Here is a 13,880-nt window from a genome sequence, read left to right as displayed (position 1 = left end):
CACCGCTTGCCACCAATGTAACGGATCGCCTGGCACCCCGACTTGGTACCTCCGTTAATGGATGCTCCTAGTGCTTCCTGAGGACTCCAAGCACTCTGGCAGACACCATAATCACCGAATCCGAGAAACTTTTAAATTCTCCCATGCGTATGAATGCTGTAGACCATTGAATAGGAACCATACGAATAGGCTTGTACTCCTAGCAGTCAACTGGAACAGCATACAATAAATCCTTCCCCCAATAATGAGACGACACATCACTTTGAGGGTAAAACAGGAACTCTGGACTGGCTCATCCAGCCCGGCTTTTATTACAATAATACACATACAGTCCACACCCAGGGGGAGGCATAAAATATCCAATCACATACATGGTTCAGTCCACACATCCCCTCCCCTCAGATAACATTAAACCCAATTATCCGGTACACCTTTTCAGCCAAGTTCTGGATGTACCCCAAAACCCGGGGGTACACCTTTAAATCCAGCATCGCTGGATAGCCCTTATTCAGGGGGACAACATATTCAAAATTCAAGTCATTCGGATGAACGGTTCGTGAGATATGGGGTTCCAAAGATTTGACCGACCGCATGGGTAAAGTATCCGAAAACAGTTCCATGCATTTTGGCCCTGCGGTCGGTCACAAACAAGGGAATGAAAACAGACGAATTGCCTGTGTTATAGAGCCTGGAGAGGGTTTGAATGAATTCCCTTGTTTGTGGGGTTCTTTCTACCGAACGGCGGGTCATTCGGTAGTTTCTATACGAATTTCTGGAAGTATGGAGGTCTCAGCGGTGTTTGCCTAGTCAAGTGTCCGATTTTAGTTCCAGACACTCGACGGCAAAACACCGCTGTTCGGTAGTTTAAGATGGCCGCCGCCACGTGTTTGTTTCCCGAATGGCGGCCACCCAGAGGACAAAGAATACATTACACTGATTGCCAATTACCCGTTTGCAACATTGTTGCAAACTGTAATTGGAGGCACACTTATTCCTGGGTGGTCTGGTTGTTCGGTAGTTTCACTCAATATAATGAATGGAGTGATTCTACCGAACAATCAGGTGAATGCTGCATACATATCCCAGGTTAAACTCAACACATAAATACATATGTAATATTAAAGGCAGTACACTAGAATATGTAGCACAGTCTTAAAGGGACAGTAGTCCCAAAAGTCCCAATATGTCCATCGCTGATTTTAAAGGGCCAGTAGCAGCAATATAAAGTACAATATGCCCCAAATAACCCAGGGGCCATAGTCAGCAGGTAGGAGGCTAGCAAACAGGCTTCTCCAGGGCCCAGTGGCGAGGTTGGTTTCACCACACCCTATGTAGGGGGAACAGTACCTATTCTGCTCTGTGTGAGGAGGAGGAACAGGAAATGAGTAGCTCGGCATCCAACCTTGTGCAAATGGGGTCTTTCATGCTGTCGTTCCTGTTGAGGGACCCTCGTATAAAAAGGCTGGAGGAGAACGACCTGTGTTGGGTGTCCACGCTACTAGACCCCCGGTATAAGCAGACAGTGGCGGAAATGTTACTGAATTACAAGTCGGAAAGGATGCAGCATTTGCAAAACACATTAAAAAGTATGCTTTACACAGCGTATAAGAGTGATGTCACAGCACAACGGGAATCTAACAGGGGAAGAGGTGAAAGTCTTCTTCCTCCTCCCACGACAACGCCATATCTGCCAAGTGACCCTATGTAGGGGTAACAGTCTCTATTCTGCTCTGTGTCAGTGTGTATCATGGTCTCTGAGGACGGGGAACAGTCTCTATTCTGCTCTGTGTCAGTGTGTATTAGGGGCTTTGAGGACAGGTGTCAATCCATACCTGCCAAGTGACCCTATGTATGGGGAACAGTCTCTATTCTGCTCTTTGTCAGTGTGTATCAGGGGCTTTGAGGACAGGTGTCAATCCATAACTGCCAAGTGACCCTATGTAGGGGGAACAGTCTCTATTCTGCTCTGTGTCAGTGTGTATCATGGTCTCTGAGGACGGGGAACAGTCTCTATTCTGCTCTGTGTCAGTGTGTATCAGGGGCTTTGAGGACAGGTGTCAATACATACCTGCCAAGTGACCCTATGTAGGGGGAACAGTCCCTATTCTGCTCTGTGTGAGGAGGAATGTGAAATGAGTAGCTCGGCATCCAACCTTGTGCAAATGGGGTCTTTCATGCTGTCGTGCCTGTTGTGGGACCCTCGTATAAAAAGGCTGAAGGAGAACGACCTGTACTGGGTGTCCACGCTACTAGACCCCCGGTATAAGCAGACAGTGGCGGAAATGTTACTGAATTACAAGTCGGAAAGGATGCAGCATTTGCTAAATAAATTAAAACGTATGCTTTACACAGCGTATAAGAGTGATGTCATAGCACAACGGGAATCTAACAGGGGAAGAGGTGAAAGTCATCCTCCTCCTCCCACGACCACGCCATATCTGCCAAGTGACCCTATGTAGGGGTAACAGTCTCTATTCTGCTCTGTGTCAGTGTGTATCATGGTCTCTGAAAACGGGGAACAGTCTCTATTCTGCTCTGTGTCAGTGTGTATCAGGGGCTTTGAGGACAGGTGTCAATCCATACCTGCCAAGTGACCCTATGTAGGGGGAACAGTCTCTATTCTGCTCTTTGTCAGTGTGTATCAGGGGATTTGAGGACAGGTGTCAATCCATACCTGCCAAGTGACCCTATGTAGGGGGAACAATCTCTATTCTGCTCTGTGTCAGTGTGTATCATGGTCTCTGAGGACGGGGAACAGTCTCTATTCTGCTCTGTGTCAGTGTGTATCATGGTCTCTGAGGACGGGGAACAGTCTCTATTCTGATCTGTGTCAGTGTGTATCAGGGGCTTTGAGGACAGGTGTCAATCCATACCTGCCAAGTGACCCTATGTAGGGGGAACAATCTCTATTCTGCTCTGTGTCAGTGTGTATCATGGTCTCTGAGGACGGGGAACAGTCTCTATTCTGCTCTGTGTCAGTGTGTATCATGGTCTCTGAGGACGGGGAACAGTCTCTATTCTGCTCTGTGTCAGTGTGTATCAGGGGCTTTGAGGACAGGTGTCAATCCATACCTGCCAAGTGACCCTATGTAGGGGGAACAGTCTCTATTCTGCTCTGTGTCAGTGTGTATCATGGTCTCTGAGGACGGGGAACAGTTTCTATTCTGCTCTGTGTCAGTGTGTATCAGGGGCTTTGAGGACAGGTGTCAATCCATACCTGCCAAGTGACCCTATGTAGGGGGAACAGTCCCTATTCTGCTCTGTGTGAGGAGGAGGAATGAGAAATGAGTAGCTCGGCATCCAACCTTGTGCAAATGGGGTCTTTCACGCTGTCGTGCCTGTTGAGGGACCCTCGTGTAAAAACGCTGAAGTAGAACGACCTGTACTGGGTGTCCACGCTACTAGACCCCCGGTATAAGCAGACAGTGGCGGAAATGTTACTGAATTACAAGTCGGAAAGGATGCAGCATTTGCAAAATAAATTAAAAAGTATGCTTTACACAGCGTATAAGAGTGATGTCATAGCACAACGGGAATCTAACAGGGGAAGAGGTGAAAGTCATCCTCCTCCTCCCACGACCACGCCATATCTGCCAAGTGACCCTATGTAGAGGTAACAGCCTCTATTCTGCTCTGTGTCAGTGTGTATCATGGTCTCTGAGGACGAGGAACAGTCTCTATTCTGCTCTGTGTCAGTGTGTATCAGGGGCTTTGAGGACAGGTGTCAATCCATACCTGCCAAGTGACCCTATGTAGGGGGAACAGTCTCTATTCTGCTCTGTGTCAGTGTGTATCATGGTCTCTGAGGACAGGTGTCAATCCATACCTGCCAAGTGACCCTATGTAAGGGGAACAGTCCCTATTCTGCTCTGTGTCAGTGTGTATCAGAGTCTCTGAGGACAGGTGTCAAATCAATCCATATGTCAAGGTGTCAATCCATATGTCAAGGTGTCAATATGTCATATGTCAGGTGTCAATCCATATCCATTGCGACTTAGGAATGTTAGGTGATTTCTGCCCTTGGATTAAAACCAGACTCAACTGTGTAATTCTCCATGGGAGTTTTGCCATGGATCCCCCTCCGGCATGCCACAGTCAAGGTGTTAGTCCCCTTGAAACAACTTTTCCATCAGTTTTGTGGCCAGAAACAGTCCCTGTGGGTTTTAAAATTCGCCTGCCCATTGAAGTCTATGGCGGTTCGCGAACGTTTGCGGAAGTTCGCGTTCGCCGACCGAAAATTTCGGATTCGCGACATCACTACACATAGGACTAAGGATAACGTTTAACCGTACCCTAGAATGGCCGGACTCAACGTATCCAAGAATAGTCAGAATTCTTGCCGAGGTCAGGGACACAGAAGGAGACACAACTATGAGGTAAAGCCAAAAGTCAACAATACCAGAAACCAGGGAAGTCAAAACGAAGCCAAAGTCAAAAGTCAGAACAATATGATCAGAAACACACTCTTGGATAACCAGCAAAGGGAAACCACGACAGGGCAATAAGTTAAAGGAAAAATTAGTTTAAATAACCCTCCTGCAGATCCGATTGGCCGTAACCGGCCTTTGACCCCAAAATGTGCGATCGCGTCTTTTGCGTGATGTCACACTCACGTCGACGCCGTCATTACCATGGGTGGACATGGGGCTACAATATGGTGTGGATCCGCAGCAGTTGGCGTCCACGGACATGCTGTAGAAGTCAGGCACACTGGCGGTGGACTGCTGAGCGGCACCTCCATTATTGCCAGGAAGGCAATTTCCACCGCAAATACCATAAGGTGAGGATGAATACATAACAATGTATAAATGCATCCAAAGATGTATTGTCTTTGATAAGGTATTTATGGTAGCTAGAAAAACACATAAGCCTTCTATGAAAATATCTGAATACATATCTAGTTTGCATTGATGTGTATTTGGATGTATCCATTGTAGAGTAAGTTGTAAGTCTCAAGCACATAACACATTTAGAGCCCCATCCCTCCTATACAATCCTTAGTTTAATTTAATATAATTTAACATTTAAAATTCAAGACAAACAATGTCTGCAATTGCCTGAATGCCAGATTTGAATGAGGGAACACCTTAATTTTAAGCTGAACTCTGAATGAAGCAGAACGCCATGAGTGTGGTTAGACACCAGCGATTTAGGCCTAATTGCGGCCCCAGACCACGTTTTCAGATGCCTTGAAGTAATGGAGCCTTACCAATTGCTGGTTGATCACTCTGTGCCCATGCATGCTGGCAGAAGCCAAAACTAACGGACTTCCTGATACAGAGCAGACCTGAGTATGGGGAGGCCCTTTTTCCCCCATCCCCCATATACTCACCTTTTCTGATTTACAGCATCTCAATAATACCACAGCCCAAGGGGTGTGGATACCTCCGAAGCAGAGATACTTGCTTCTAATTATGATCCACAATAAGCACTAGCTGCTCTTTCGAAGTGTGATCATTGACTGATTCCCCCGCTGCCTCTTCCCAGGCCAGAGGGTGGGGATGTATCTTATCTCAACAGTGGACCATTACTAAGCTTTGTATATGCCACAGGGAAGTGCAGATCCATTTCCAGCCCCCCAGACAGCTTGCTTACTGGAGATTTGGAGCCTTCACTGCTGGATATTAAGGGGGGCCCGGAGAGCCCTGCCCATGTTGCTGTGAGCCGTGCTGGGCTAGACAGGGGGTCCTGTGGTATACTGGTGTCATGGAATGGCCGGGTACTCACCCTGGGCATCCGCGCTTCCCTCGCGGCAGAATCGCAGTTCTCACCACTCCTGAAGGCTCCCCTTCCAGGAGCAGCAAGATGTGGGCCGCCATGCGGACTCAGTGTTCTGCACGGGGAGGAGGAGGAGAGCTCTAGATCCATAGGGGAGGAACAGGTCAGGGACCATGGTATAAAATAAGATGGCGCCGCGTCCCTGACCTCTTTATATAACCCCTGTGTGCTCCACCTACTGGGAGGTGGCCGGTCATGTGATCCCAGCCACCTATTTAAACCCAGCACACCTTCCAGTCAGTGCTTGGTTATTTTTCTTATTGCTTTATACCTGCCTATTGCCTTAATTTCCAGCTTATGTTCCTGGTTCCTGATCCTTGATTCCTTAGATGTTTGCTCCCGCCTGCTTCCTGACCTAAATCCTGATTGATCGACTACTTCTGTCTGCTGCCTGACTGCAATTTTAATTTATTTTTCCCGCTCCTGCTTCCTGGAATTCTTCTATTCATTAAAGGCCTCCACGCCACCACGGACCCTTTGGGACCTTGTCTCCACTTCCAGGTGCTCCTAAGGGTAGTGATAGTAAGGGAGTGCTGTTCCACTGCAATTGGGTTCCATCAGCTCCACGAATCTCCAGGTGGGTATGACATAATAACTAAGCCGTTTACATATGGAACCTGCAGGAACAGCTGAGGCCATTACTGCATTAACCCAACAAATGTCGGCCTTAGCCCAAGCCATTCAGGATTTGCAAGCCAGCAATACTGCACTGCTACAGCGTGAACAAAGAAGAGCTCACTCTGTACCTTTTCCGGACTCGTCCCCTTCTGGTGCCCATATGACGCCTACGTCTTTTGAACCAAACGTTCCTATGCCGGACAAATTTACAGAAAAAAAACTGAACTACGTTCATTCATTACAGCCTGCGAATTACTCTTCACTCTGAAGCCATGTACCTACCCTAATTACATAGTTACATAGTTAGATAGCTGAAAAGAGACTTGCATCCATCAAGTTCAGCCTTCCTCACACCTGTTTTTTGCTGTTGATCCAAAAGGCAAAAAAAAAAAACAAAAAAAAACAAACCCAGTTTGAAGCACAATTTTGCAACAAGCTAGGACAAAAAAATCCTTCTTGACCCCAGAATGGCAGTCAGATTTATCCTTGAATCAAGCAGTTATTACCCTACATTGAAAGATTATATCCTGGAATATTCTGTCTTTGCAAGTATGCATCTTGTAGCTGTTTGAACATCTGTATGGACTCTGATAAAACCACTTCTTCAGGCAGAGAATTCCACATCCTGATTGTTCTTACAGTAAAAAAACCTTTCCTTTGCCTTAGACGAAATCTTCTTTCTTCCAGTCTAAACGCATGGCCTCGTGTCCTATGTAAAGTCCGGTTTGTGAATAGATTTCCACACAATGGTTTGTATTGGCCCCGAATATATTTGTATAATGTTATCATATCCCCTCTCAGGCGACGTTTTTCTAAACTAAATAGGTTTAAATTTGTTAACCTTTCTTCATAGCTGATATGTTCCATTCCTTTTATTAATTTTGTAGCCCGCCTCTGCACTTTTTCTAGTGCCATGATATCCTTCTTTAGAACAGGTGCCCAAAATTGCACAGCATATTCAATATGTGGTCTTACCAGTGATTTATAGAGAGGCAAAATGATATTCTCGTCCCGAGAATGAATGCCCTTTTTCATGCATGACAATACCTTACTGGCCTTGGCCACTGCTGATGGACATTGCACATTGTTGCATAGTTTGTTGTCTATAACAATTCCCAAGTCCTTTTCGTGTGTTGTTATCCCTAATTCACTTCCATTAAGGGTATACGTTGCTTGTGTATTCTTTACGCCGAAGTGCTTAACTTTGCATTTTTCAACATTAAATTTCATCTGCCATTTGAGTGCCCAGTCCTCCAGTCTATCTAAATCCTTCTGCAGCAAAGTAATATCTTGCTCACATTGTATTATTTTACAAAGTTTTGTGTCATCTGCAAACACTGAAACATGACTTTCAATGCTGTCTTCAAGATCATTTATAAAAATGTTAAATAGAAGGGGTCCCAGAACAGACCCCTGAGGGACACCACTTGCCACCTCTGTCCAGCCTGAAAATTTACCATTAACCACTAATGACTTTGTGAAGGTTCGTACAACCATCGCTTTACTATCCGGTCAACCGCAGACCTGGGCGCACCAACTTTTGCATTCCAATAGCCCAATATTGGATTCATGGGATTCATTTGCTGCAAACATGCGCTCGTTATATGATGATCCTTTAAGACCTTCTGCTGCCTGCAGTGCCCTCCGGCAAGGGAAAAGACCCGTGGAGGATTATACCACAGATTTCTGGGAGCTAGATGCTGATACCGGTTATAATGAGACTGGTCTAATAGAGCAATACAGATTGGGTCTGTCTGAGGCCTTAAAAAACGAACTGGCCAGAGTTGGGATACCTACCACTCTGGATGATCTGATCCTCCTGGTCACCCAATTAGACCGCCGCTTCCGTGAACGGAGAAGTGAGAGACAAACTCCTCTGAAGAACCCATGCAAATAGGCATGGTCCGCCGCCCTCTAACCGAAGAAGAACGCAAGAGACGCCACTCTCAAGGACTCTGTCTCTACTGTGGAAAGGCGGATCATCAACTATGGTCCTGCCCAGTTCGACCCAACACCTCACCTGGTAAGAATATTATAGCTCCTTCCTCTTGGACTCCTACTGTTACCAACCTCCTCTTATCTCTCTGTTTCTCTCTCTCTTCAGTGGGGAAATAGAGATCATCCAGTCACAGCCTTCATCGACTCAGGAGCCAGTGGCTGTTTTATAGATCATCTTCCCATGCAACGGAAGGCTCACCCCTTGTCACCATATGTTGTGGATGGTACTCCTATCAAAACAGGACCTGTACTGTATGAAACAGGTCCCATTTGCCTCCTCCTTGGCCAACACAAAGAGACTATTAATCTTGATATTTTGCCCTCACCCATGTTTCCACTCATTCTCGGTCTTCCATGGCTCCACACCCACAACCCTTGATTGACTGGTTCAAGGGCGCTTTAACTTTTCCACCACCCTTGCTTGAACAAAACACACATGCATCTTCTCACTATAACCACTGATCATATGCACAATGTGATATGCACAATAATAATAATACAGAGGAGATACCTAATGCGATTGGGGGACCTAATAATAAAAATAAAGGGGGTGACCTTGTGTCCTCTTCCCTGACCCCCAACAATAGGCGACAGGTGGCTGCCATAATTCATTATAAAATAGGGGATTATACATGCCATTTGTACACACCCAAATGGGGTGGCCACATGTCCCCAATCCACTAGCCACCCGCCTAAGTTAAACTAAGGTCCCTACCCTACCTCAGCCTAATAAGTGAGGAGGGGCTATAAACATAAAAAATTTACTTATCATCAGAAGTGTTCTTTCTTCAGCTTCCCTCCACCCAAAAAGTTAAAATCCATAATCAGCGAAGCCTTTAATTAAAATAATAATAATAATAACAAAGTATTTAACTAGAAAAGGCATATTCAGATTACTCTGGTTTTTAAGTACGTCCTAGGGGTTTTACCTTAGCCCAACATCCAGGGGTTGTTACTATTACTCAATTTAATGGTACTAATTTTATCTACCTCAAAAGGATGAAGGGCTGAGTCAAAAGAAAAGACACAGGAAAAAATTTGGAAAATAAATAAATGCTGGAGAAAAAAACTAATGCAGGCCACAATAAAAAATAATCCATCTTCTTGTTTGGCTAGCAAGTCTTGAGAGAAGTGAGACTTCTAGTTTAGTGATTAACCCTAAGTATAAAATTTGCTTTTGTAAATTTGACTGATTCAGGCCTTGATGTAATATTTCGGGATAAGCTTTTTTGATAGATTCATATATTTTAATATTGACACATCTCTGAACATGTTATTTGTATAAGGAATAAAGAATATATTACTTTTCCTTCTAAAACCAGTGTTCAGTAAAAAAAAGACATTCAGACAGACTGTATAGAAGCAGATTAGGTAAAGTTTATTTTTATCAACAAAGCCACTTTCAGCTGCGAGCTGTTCATTTTACAGGAATTCTTCTGTTGTTTCGTCTCCCGCATTAAGAATCTATTGTTCTTCTAGTCTTCTGGCCTTCTCACCAGTTATTTGCTATTAAAGGGAAATAAACCCATATACATGCAGTTAGTCAAGTGTATTAAATAAAACATACATATTTTACCATGTATAATGTGCTGTCAAACATCAATACATTATCAATACATTATTGTGACTGGGATATCTACCTGTTAAATTTCTGGTATTGCTGGCAAATTAACACCATGCAGAAATCTCGAGTCATCCTTAAAGGAAATAGCAAGTGGATAACAAATAACTAGAGAATAAATCACAGAACAAGGCATAACAAAGTTATATGTACATTGTGTTCCTAAGATTTACATTTACATACAAACCTGGAAATCTGGAATGAGTGTTGACAGGAAACTAAACAGTCCAAATGTTGTAAGCCACTCAAACACGGCCCCTGCTAAGTGGACATTCTAGGAGAGAGCACACAAGACATATATGGTTTGCAGTAGAATTAGATCAGGACTAATTTTCACTTTTTTATTTATTTATTTATTTGGAAGACTAAATCTATAAGAAGTCATGAAACAGGAATATAACCTAAAGAGAAAATACACTTTTATTGTTATCTATATAGCTTCCTATTTTTTTGTGGAGATAATGGAGTGAATACAAGCATTTTATTATGATTTTATATAGCTGAAATGCTCCAAAATTCTTATCTCCAAAACTTTTCCACAGTTAAAATTCAACTTTCAAATTCAAACCAACCCATAACCCAAAAAGACAATGGCACCCCTTAGACACTGAATATAAGTCTAGATTTACTCTAACTAGGGGCTTGAGCTTGAAGCTTGTCCTTGGCCTGATCCTGCCCCTAGCCCATCTTTCTGGCCCTTTCAGGAATTCCTGCCAGGGCTTACACTCCCAAGAGATACGTTGGGCCGAGATCTAAAGCTGGGACCATACATACTCCACACCATGGAGGACAATACAACCCCAAAGACACATGGATCCCCAGACCAAGATAAGTACAGAGATTACATGAAACACAGACGCAGAGACATATGATGATTCATAACTGCATAAATGCAAGGTGTGTTTACACTCCTCACAATTCTCACTTTAGAGGAACACTATAGGGTCAGAAACACAAACATGTATTCCTAACCCTATAGTGTTAAAATCAGCATCTACCCCCCATGGTCCCCACTTGCCCCTTTAAATATAGCACAATCTTACTTTTTATCTCAGTCTGCTGCTGCTGGATCTGCCCCTGATCTGCCTGCTTGGCTTACATCATCAGAAGTGGTGATCTGAACCAATCACAATGATTTCCCACAGGAAAGCATTAGATTGACTGAGACTGTCAAGGAGGAAGATCAAACACAGCCCTCACCAATCAGCATCTCCTCATAGAATTGCATTGAATTAATGCATCTCTATGAGGAAAGTTCAGTGTCTCCATGCAGAGGGTAAAAACATTGAATGGCAATGCTGCACACTGTGCAGCACTTCCCCAGGAAGAACCTCGAGTATCCATCTATGGAGTGGCTGGGGAGGAGTCCCTAGGCTGTTCATGTAAACACTGCATTTTCTCTGAAGGGAAATGGTTATATTCATCAGAACAAACGGAACAGAACAAATAAGCTGTAGTTTTTCTGGTGGCTACAATGTCCCTTTAATAAAGAAACGTGCTTGTAATTATTTGGGATTGCATGAAGTAAAATAAATATTGTTAAAGGACCACTCTAAGCACCCAGACCACTTCAGCTTAATGAGGTGGTCTGGGTGCCAGGTCCCTCTAGGATTAACCCTTTTTATTATAAACATAGCAGTTTCAGAGAAACTGCTATGTTTATACTGAGGGTTAATCCAGCCTCCAAAACCTCTAGTGGCTGTCTCATTGACAGCCGCTAGAGGCGCTTGCGTGATTCTCACTGTGAAAATCACAGTGAGAAGCACGCCAGCGTCCATAGGAAAGCATTGTAAATGCTTTCCTATGCGACCGGCTGAATGCGAGCGCGGCTCCTGCCGCGCATGCGCATTCAGCCGATGACGTCACGAGGAAGAAGGAGAGGAGGAGGAAAGCTCCCCGCCCGGCGCTGGAGAAAGAGGTAAGTTTAACCCCTTCCTCCCCCCAGAGCCCGGCGGGAGTGGGTCTCTGAGGGTGGGGGCACCCTCAGGGCACTCTAGTGCCAGGAAAACGAGTATGTTTTCCTGGCACTAGAGTGGTCCTTTAAGTAGATTCATGGCTACAATGTCCCTTTAATAAAGAAACTTGCTAGTAATTATTTGGGATTGCATTAAATAAAATAAATATTGTTAAGTAGATTCATGGCGAAATACTAGTAAAAGTTACCTCTACAGTTGGGTTTCCAATTTCACCTTTCACAAGCCCATATATGACGCAAGAAAACACTGCAAACATGGTATCTTAAGGAAGTCAACTGAGATTTAAAATATCTCTATCTATCTATCTTTAATTACAACTTGTGTAGCTGTTGTAGCCAAATTGTACAAATTGATTATCAAGTGACCAAAGTTTGCTGTTTAGTAAACAAACCAAACCACTATTAACTCCTTTACCCCTTAAAGACGCTGGACAGAAATTTTTCGTAATTGCAGTCCTCCCCTTAAGGACCCAGGACGGAAAATTTCTGTCCAATACTAAAAATAACCTCAGATTGCCACAATTGCGGCAGTAAAAAAAACTTTTTTAACCTCTGGTAGCGAGGTTAAAAAGTTATCTCTTTGATGGTCTGTAACAGGTTTTACTTTTAAGCTGACATTTAATAATTGTTATTTCTAAAATAGTCTGTCCATTTACTTACTTCATTTTTAACCCTTTCACTGACACTTACAGAATATACCTTTTAGAAATGAAAAGGTAACTCTCCAATTCCTTTTCCTCCAATTCATCACCCTGCAGCTCACCCACAGCATTTTGCGATACCCCCTTTCAATTTCTTGTTTTTTATTATTTAGCATTTATTGAGAATACAGCACAACACCGTATGTGAAACCAAAGCAGGGAAAAAAGAAAGGTGACATACATTATACCATAGCTGTTAATTTACGGGAATTCCTCCATAGTCTATATCGTCTCCAGCCCCGTCGCTACCCGACAGGCAAACCAAGCAACTGCTTGGGGCCCCGAGCTGGCCCGGGGCCCCAAGCAGAGCCGGCAGGGCCGCCATCAGGGCATGACAACCGCAACGGTTGTCATGGGCCCGGCGGTCCTGGGGGGCCCGGACTGCTCAGGTCGTCCGGGCCCCACATTCAGTGGGTACATACCGGGTCGCAGGGGGCCCGGTATGTACCCACTGGGCCAGCCTCTTCTCCTGGGGGGCCCAGCAGCCGGTCACCTCAGGGCCCCCCAGAGGCTGGCCCTGCTGACACCCGGCGGGCGCGCGAGGGAGCACTCTCCTCTGAGTGCTTCCTCTTCAGCTCCCTCGCGCACCGTACTGATGCCGGAGCCGGAAGATGACGTCATCTTCCGGCTCCGGCATCAGTACGCAGCGCGCAAGGGAGCTGAAGAGGAAGCACTCAGCCAGGGAGAGTGCTCCCTCGCGCGCCCGCTGGGTGTCAGGGACAGGGAGGACATTTCAGTGAGTGGGGGTGGGGGAGAGGGAGGGAGGACATTTGAGGGGGGAGGGGGGGAGGGAGGACATTTGAGGGGGGAGGGAGGACATTTGAGGGGGAGGGAGAAAATTTGAATGGGTAGGGGGGCGAGGGAGAAAATTTGAGTGGGTGGGGGGGAGGAAATTTGAGTGGGTGGGGGGCGAGGGAGGAAATTTTAGTGGGTGGGGGGCGAGGGAGGAAATTTGAGTGGGTGGGGGGGGCAAGGGAGGAAATTTGAGTGGGTGGGGGGGTGGGAGGAAATTTGAGTGGGTGGGGGGAGAGGGAGGACATTTGAGTGGGTGGGGGGGAGAGGGAGGAAATTTGAGTGGGTGGGGGGGAGAGGGAGGAAATTTGAGTGGGTGGGGGGGAGAGGGAGGGAAGAAATTTGAGGGAGTTGGGGGGAGAGGGAGGGAGGAAATTTGAGTGGGTGGGGGGGAGAG

Source organism: Pelobates fuscus, chromosome 3 (genome assembly GCF_036172605.1).
Source record: "Pelobates fuscus isolate aPelFus1 chromosome 3, aPelFus1.pri, whole genome shotgun sequence".
In the NCBI taxonomy this organism is placed as follows: Eukaryota; Metazoa; Chordata; class Amphibia; order Anura; family Pelobatidae; genus Pelobates; species Pelobates fuscus.
Note: the sequence above shows the minus strand (reverse complement) of the source record.